The sequence below is a fragment of the Castanea sativa genome, chromosome 5, assembly GCF_040712315.1.
Source record: "Castanea sativa cultivar Marrone di Chiusa Pesio chromosome 5, ASM4071231v1".
Classification (NCBI taxonomy): Eukaryota; Viridiplantae; Streptophyta; class Magnoliopsida; order Fagales; family Fagaceae; genus Castanea; species Castanea sativa.
This window is the reverse complement of record NC_134017.1, coordinates 21,529,511-21,537,831: the sequence shown is the minus strand read 5'-3', so window position 1 is coordinate 21,537,831 and position 8,321 is coordinate 21,529,511. Positions and strand designations below refer to the sequence as shown.

General features: G+C 33.8%; 1 long non-coding RNA gene across 1 annotated transcript; it reads right to left on the bottom strand.

Annotated features, from left to right (window-relative positions):
* Positions 1 to 6,841: 6,841 nt before the first annotated feature.
* LOC142633473 (uncharacterized) lies at positions 6,842 to 8,013 on the bottom strand. The gene is made up of 3 exons (XR_012843918.1): positions 7,904 to 8,013; positions 7,400 to 7,528; positions 6,842 to 7,253 (listed from the first exon to the last, which is right to left on the bottom strand). It is a non-coding gene; the product is annotated as an uncharacterized LOC142633473 (long non-coding RNA).
* Between the last annotated feature and the right edge of the window lie 308 nt (positions 8,014 to 8,321).

Below are 8,321 nucleotides of genomic sequence, written 5' to 3'. Positions count from 1 at the left end.
ACGGGGAAGTCGGAGGGAAGATCCGGACTTGAGGGAGATTCAACCGAGGCAGCGATGTGGAGTGTGTCATCAAGAAGGGCATAACCGCAGAAGCTGTCCCAATTCCCGTGGGGCTTCGACAAGTGGTAGTGCTACAAACTAGGCAAGTGCCCTCACTGTTTTTATATAATATGCATACTATTTCATTTGGTTTTTGTTTTTTGCATTTGGAAACTAATGACTATATTTTCATCTAATCAGGCAAGCGGAGACTTGATTGAAGCTTTGGCAATGTACATGGGACTTGTGGTTATCTTCTGTATGGGCAAGTGTTGAATGTTGTTGCTGAATGTTGTGGTTATCTACAAGTGTTATTTTGTTTATTGCTGAATGTTGTTGCCGAATGTAGACTATGTTAATTTCAGTTAGTTGTTATCTTCTGTTGACAAGTTTATTGCTGAATGTTGTTGTAATTGAACTATTTGCTACCCATTGTACTCATTACATTAGTTGCGTTGTACATCTGTTGCCTATAATGCCAGCAATGATATTACATTCGCATTAGTAGCAACTACTTTGGCAACTATAATATGCCCATGAATAGTAACTGTTTTAATCCGGTTGTTTGATTCTGATGTACTCTCCCTTTGATTGGTATCATATGCTTGTATCTAGGTGTTTACTGCTGCCCATATGATGTGTTTTGGATCTAGTTTACTGCTGCAGGGGAAGGGAAAAGTAATTCTGGTTTACTGCTGCAGGAGTAACTGCCAAAAAAAAAAAAAAAGGCTTGGCAGTGGAAATCGAGTCTTTGAAACTCGATTTACATTGGGTGGCATATGCGTAAATAAACACCAATCTTGGTATGAAGCGAGTGAAAAGGAAATCGAGCCTTTGAAACTCGATTTTCTGTGGAAATAAAGTTTCAAAGGCTCGATTTCCACCAGATTTTTGAGAAACCCACTGAAGCGAAAATCGAGCCTTTTAAACTCGATTTCCTTTGGAAATAGAGTTTCAAATGCTCGATTTCCACTGGCTTTTTTTTTTCCCATTGTGCGAAAAGGAATTTCCAAATTTGATAACTAATTCCCCAACACTATAAAATAACAAAACTGAAGCTAATCTAAAACTTTAATGTTTAATTCCAACTTCTGGAATTAAATAGTTTAGTTTCAGTTTTTAAATTTTTCCCTCTTACAAACCACCTTATATCATAGGCACGCTACTGGCCTTATACATGGCTTATTATCAACAGAAGAATCTAGATTTTTATATAAATAAAATCATGCATATATTAATTGGAAGTTGGCCTAAGTTAAGTACTTGAATTGGATTGAAGGCTGATGTAACTCAAGAAGTTACAACATAAATAGCATAGGTATCTGAAAATTGTATCCATCATTTCTTTGTCACACTTCTGGTGCTTGTTCCTTAAGCCAAAGTCTTCTTTAATGACCATTAGTTAGGTAACAGACTTTACAGTTGCAAATAGAATACCTATACATACAATGTGGTCCATTGGAGACTCTTGCACCAATACAACAACAACATCACAGTTTATTTTATAGGTACACCAATACATTTTATGATAGCAAAAAAAAAAAAAAAGAGACCATAACTCTTTGAAGATGCCTCAAGACAGTTAACCACGAAATCAACTCCATATGTTGAAAGTGGTGCAAGTCTCCAGCGACCATATGTCCATAAACTCACATCATAACCCACACTGCCAGATAAAATCAAACATTGGGTAGAAATGTTGCTGATTTTGTCATCTTTTAGAGGTTAATATGCCGGTCAATTTTCAAGTTCTGCTTCAGCAGTAGCGAGATTCTCTTGAGCTTAATGATTCTTTCTTGACGAGATTCTTCTTGCTCCTCAAGTCTTCCATTTCTTTATATTTTTCCCTTGTACTTGCATCCCCTATAGAAAATGTAAATGAACCTCCAAACCTGAGAATAAATACAATCGTGTGACAAGAAACGTACAGCTACTGTGAAAGATCACCAAGTATCTTTCTTCACAAAATTTATAGCTGACTCTTCAAAAGTTATAAGATAGAACACTTACTTTAGCATACATTGTCCGCAATTTCGCAAGTGAAGGTAAAATCAGGCGAACGAAAGCCTCAATAAAACATGCAAAAAATATTGTGACTAAAACTCCAATTTCTTGTAGATTAGAAATGAACAGTGTAAATGTCAATCATGTAACACCAGAGTCGCAATAGACAAATATATTTCTCATAATTCCAGAAAATTATTTCTAACCTGATAATCATAAGCTACTATAGACAACACAAGTTCCATTATAATAAAGGAGATACAATTTTTCAAGTTTTCAGATTTGTAATAATGGGAGCCATGAGTTGGAAAGTTTTAGAGTAAGACATGGGCCCATCGTGTAGGCTATTGCCTGGCATATGCATTATCTATTTATAATTACAAAATATTTTCTTCATTTATGCAAGTGAAAGCACCAAAATATTCTCTCCAAGAAACACAACGTACCAAATCATCCAATTCAACATGTAAATGATCATGAAACTGAGCAATCAAAGCAATCCCTATAGAACTGAGCTTGAAAACTCGATTACGTGCAGACATGACATAGAACTGACCTCTCACCACCAACCACACAAACAGTACATGACCCTACTGATGTAGATTCATCCTTGTAATAATGTACCTGATTACAATTATTATAATCGTCTTAACATGAGGAAGAAGGTGAAGACATAACCAAAATTCAGTTGTAAGTCTAAGACGAAGAGAAACTCACATTAACACCCGCTGAAGACAAATTTTTTGTCATCTCCTCTCCAAACTTGTCCTTTCCAATGAAGCCAATGTAGCCAATTGCACCATTACATTTGGAGCGTCCACAACTATCAGACAAAAAAGGGAGACGAGGGTAGGGAGAATTAATCAATTCTATTTCATACAAATTTAGCTTAAAAAAAATGTGAAAGATGTTTCTTGGAAATACGAAACCAGACCTGGGCAACTTTGATTGAATTCCAATGTAGCACCTAAAGTCATCTGTGTATGATATGAGTTCCCCATTACAAGACAGATAAGAACACCATTACATGTAGGTCTCTTTCATAAAGACATATTAGTAGCGGTATCAATAGGCATTCATGTCAATGTGAAAAGAGACATTACGAAGAAGTTCCTCTCAATCTTCTACTGACTCCTTCGTCATCTAGATGCCTCAAAACAAGCATCACTTTCAATGACAGTATCACTCTTGTCTCCTAAATCCTTAGGTTTACATTCATTTACATTTTCTATAGGGGGTGCAAGTACGAGGGAAAAATATAAAGAAATGGAAGACCTGAGGAAGCAAGAAGAATCTCGTCAAGAAAGAATCATTAAAGCTAAAGAGAATCTCGCTGCGGCTGAAGCAGAACTTGAAAACCTGCCGCCATATGAACTTCCAAAAGATGACGAAATCAACAACATTTCTATCCAATGATTGATTTTATCTGGCAGTGTGGGTTATGATGTGAGTTTATCGACATATGGTCGCTGGAGACTTGAACCACTTTCAATATATGGAGTTGATTTCGTGGTTAACTGTCTTGAGGCATCTTCACAATGATAAGGTCTCTTGGCAGGCTATTTTCAAAGTTTATTAGGGATGGAGGGACAAATCCAGCTTCAAATCCATATTTGCTATTGTCCTACAAAAATTAAGAGTGCGTACATTTTTAAAATTGATGGAGCACTAAACAAGGCAATTAATCATGTTCCATTGGCATATTAGTTAGGTAACAGTGGGCAGAAAGGCAATCACTTTAAGACCTGTTTTTTTTTTAGTGACTTAAAGTCTTGTTTAATTAACAGTTCAATGCATATATCATTTCCAATGGTCATGTGAGGATCTTTTTCTTCTTTTTTAACAATGTTTCTTGGTACTGTAACTCCCTCCAAAATCACAGTTTACATATTTCTGACTTTCTACCCCGCATGCATTTTCCAATATTGTGACTATGGAAACGTTGAAAACTCTTCTCACAACTAATGAATGTCCATAGTTATAACTAATGAATGTCCAGAAAATTATTAATTAGGATGAAACTTAAGATAGATAGAGTAAGCAAACAAAATTATAATGAGAATGATAGTTTTCACTCAAACACTATTGCAAATATAGTAAAACGCATAAATAGAATATAATATTTTTATTCTTAAAAATTAACAGAATGCACAACATTAAAAAGAGAATATTTTGATAGCAATAAATAATTGTTAATCATTAAAATGCGTTAATTAAAATTTGAACATTGTAAGATGAAACATTCTACTGGTCAATAGAAGTTTTTTTTTACTTGGTGGAAGGCCTGACTTCTTTTTTATTTAATTATTTTTTTACCGTATTATAAGACAAATATATATAATTTATTTTTTTATTTGAAGAGGCCATTGCCTAAATAGCCCAATGCCTGATAAAAAGAAAAGGTGAAGAAAAAAAATCATAGTTGACATTAGAATAAGGAGGTTTTTTGCTATTAATACCATTAATCTTGGTATGAAGAATTCAATCACAATAATTAAAATATGGAGGTACAACCCCCATTGTATAAACTATGTACTACTTTTTCCATTACAATTGTCAATCACTACTCTTCACAGGAACCAAGAAACTGAAGCTACTTAAAATTAAATTAACAAATCCAAGGTTTTATATACTAGAGGAAAAAATGTTGTTGATTTATAATATATATTAACGTGAAAATATTAACCACTATAGTTTGTGTCTCTGTAACTTAAAGTATCCAAGGAAATACAAAAACATGGGAGCCTATATAAGTTGTTCAATATATAATCAAGATAACTATTTTTTTTGAAGAGAAAAGAGTATTACATATTTTAATAGGTCAATAAAAAAAAATAGGTGCCGCTAATTAAAAATTTTTTTGTCGTGGGAAAATGCATTTTTCAGAATTCCTCATTAAATTTTATTTGTAAACTTGGATTTGGAGTTCGAATTTGTACAAAGTACATAAATCAAGGGTTGTGTTGAAATTCGTTTTAATAGCATAGGCTTGCAAAACATTTGAAAAAAATGAACCAAACAGGAGTCAACTTAATTCATTTTTTTAAACATAAAGTAATAAATGTGGCCTGTGCCAAAAAGTCTACAAGATAGTAAGATACCAAACAGTGTAGATAAAAGTGATAATTTTACAAAAAAAAAAAAAAAATATCCTTCACAGTTATATAAATGTATGAATGGATGTATATTTATACGTATGTGTGAATATTCAAAAACAATCAGCTTCTTACTGCTGCTAATTCCTGCTCATGCTTTGGGATAAAGGCAGTATGAACTTTGCCATTTTTGAAATCCTGTGATAAACCGTCAAAACACGCAAATTAGATCCAAAACTGAAGAATAACATACTAAAATGATTCCAAATATATAGAAAACCTTAGAAGTTCATGATCAAAGATTTACCTCATTAGGCATAAAATTTGAATTAAGGTATATACGCAGCACTCAATCAGCCTGCAAATACCTCAGATCATTTTTTTAAGAAAAAATGTGCAACAGAAATGGCTACATATTTGTGTTCAGGGAGTGAAATAGAAAAATAAAACTTTACATTTCGTAGAACATCAAGAAGATTTTAACCAAAAGTTATATATACATAACTTAGAACATGAATTCAAAATTTACCGTTTGAACTTTCCCCCTAGTGGTATATTGCTCAATCACAGGGAGACTAGATTCGAAGAAAAGGCAGTTTTACGATGACAAAAGAGGCTCTTTCTTGTTTAGGCAAAACAGTTCTTGATGTTTGCTTCCTAAGTGTTCCTTCCAGCAGATTTGTTCAAGGTCTTGGTCCAGAGCTTCAACAGACCACCCAGGTGGTTGGGGAAGGAAATTCTGCACAAAAGTTTCCCACTAGTAAGAGCTGCAATCCAAGACATTCACACCATATATGCAAAATGACTTTATAGATATAGTTTCTAAAGTGGTTGGATCATTCCACTGGTCCTCCAATTGGAAGAATGATAAGTCCCATACCAAGACATTACCACCACTGTCAAAGATTGTATTGTGAAATTCCATTTGATACTAGTTTTCAGTTTTGCTTACCAAAATATATCTTAAGTTCCTTTCTTATGTACCCAGTACAACTAAGATCAGTGGGCAGAATTTTTATTTTTTTCCCTAGTATCCCTTGACTGACCTAGGTTTAGTTAAGCCTGAATAAAACTGATCTCATAATTCAGACAGTAATTCAATTTCAACTTTCTCACAGTCAGAAAGGTCTGCCACCAACCGCGCAAACCCTAATAGTTCATTTCACCCTGGAGACAACAGCTAAAAGGAACATGATAATATAAAACTGAACACTTAACAAAAAAGAGATTGGTAAAAGAGAGAATGGAAACACAAGAAATTCATGCCCAAAGCTCTACACACAAAACTTTGACCAGTGAGACGAAATTACCTTATCAAAATAGAACTTGTTAAATACTTCCTGCAGAACCTTATACTCAATGATCATATCATATTCTGAGTTTGCATCAAAATTCACCTGAAATATCAAATGACAACAAGTGAAGCTCATTTTATGGATAAAATTATTAATTGAAATAGGAGGTGCAAAAAATAAAAAGAGCAAACAGGAGAGGCAGTTTGTCACCTTGTGCATTGGAACAACACCTGGATAGGTCATGTCCATCATCTGACATTGCACAGCACCAGATGCAGCCTAGCCACAAGCATTTACATTTAAAATAAATTGGAAGTAGTTGGAAACTAAGGGTTAATTTGCTACTCAAGTAACCTGGGTGTTTTATTAAATTTTTGATTAATGAAATTTTCATTACTTAGCAAAATAAAAAATAAAATAAAAGCAAAAGCAGCCAAGCTGCAATCCTGCAACCATATGTATTCTCCCTCTTTCTATGTTCTAATAACCAAAGAAAATGCTAGAACTATTGGCTCTTTTATCTCTTCAAAAGGTTTGTAAATTTCATACTAAAAGAAAGAACTTATAAATGTTCCTAAGCCTACAAGAACTGGCCGTTGGACTTGGTCTACAATCAGATTGCTTATCAGGCTCATCAATACATCAGATTTCTTCCATAGTTCTCCTTGGTTCCAACAAGTGATGGATCTTCATGCTAAAAGAGACTTTCACCTCCTCAATGCTCCTCCCTCCTTATTTAGTTCTCCTATTTATATGAACATTCTTTTGTAAGAACAGACCACTTTTCTTTCCTACTCCTATAGACTTGCGTAGACCCTTTCTAAAAAGCAAAAGATGGCAAAGAAAAATTTACTGAAGAGTATCATTAGAAAATACCATACAAAAAATAGGTGAAAACCTGATTCGTTTTTATTAATTTACTGAAGAGTTTCATCAGAAAATACCATACAAGAAAAGAGGAACAACCTGATTCATTCTTATCCCTCCGCACCTCAGCTCCGGCAACTCTTTTGGGGCATAATTCACCACATTCATGGTAAGGATTGGATGCCTTAGGGCAAGCTGGGTGTGTTCTTATCACTCCATTGCCATCATCTTAAAAAAAAAAATAGAAAAACAAATCCAAAATTTCCACCTATGTTCAAAAAGTTATCAAGGAAACCCTTATAAAATTAGAACACTCCCTTACTAAGTTTACTTATATTAATATTAACCTCATATCACAAAATTCATGAATTAACATTATAAAATGATTGTAGTTGCTCAAAAGATAAGAAAAGAGAACTGTATATAATTCAATTTGTTAAGTATTTCACAAACAAGATTACTCTGCCAAATTCAAATTTAATAAACTCGCAAGGGCAATTAAAACCCAAAGTGTAGCATCAGGAAAGCTTGCTATAGCTGCAGGTGCAAAATTATAGTTGCTAAATTTGCATAGCTCAAAGCATATTTAGTATAAAAAATTACTTGATTTCTTTTTCTCCTTGCGTGTCTGGCCTTCAGCAATCTTTTTGAGGCAAGATTGACTGCATTCGTCGAAGGGATTATCTACATAAACGCAATTCGGGAGTACTTTTACTTTCTCAGCCATGTCTTTGTTTAGCTCTGGCTGTACCCCTGAAAATCCAATGAAAATAACATATTAAAATTCAATAAATTTTCCTGCTCGATGAAACAGTTTGCTCTTAACTTAGCTTTCTTGTTTTCTTCCATTTGCAACTGAAAAACAGATACAAGAAACCAAGGATTCAATTTTCCCTTTCGATTTCAATTCCTTTTAGATTGTGAAACAAAATTTTACCTTAAGAAACTAATATAATTATACTTTGAAAAGTATTACTATACATAGGTTGATACAATTTTTCAAAACGAAACAGTAACTAAT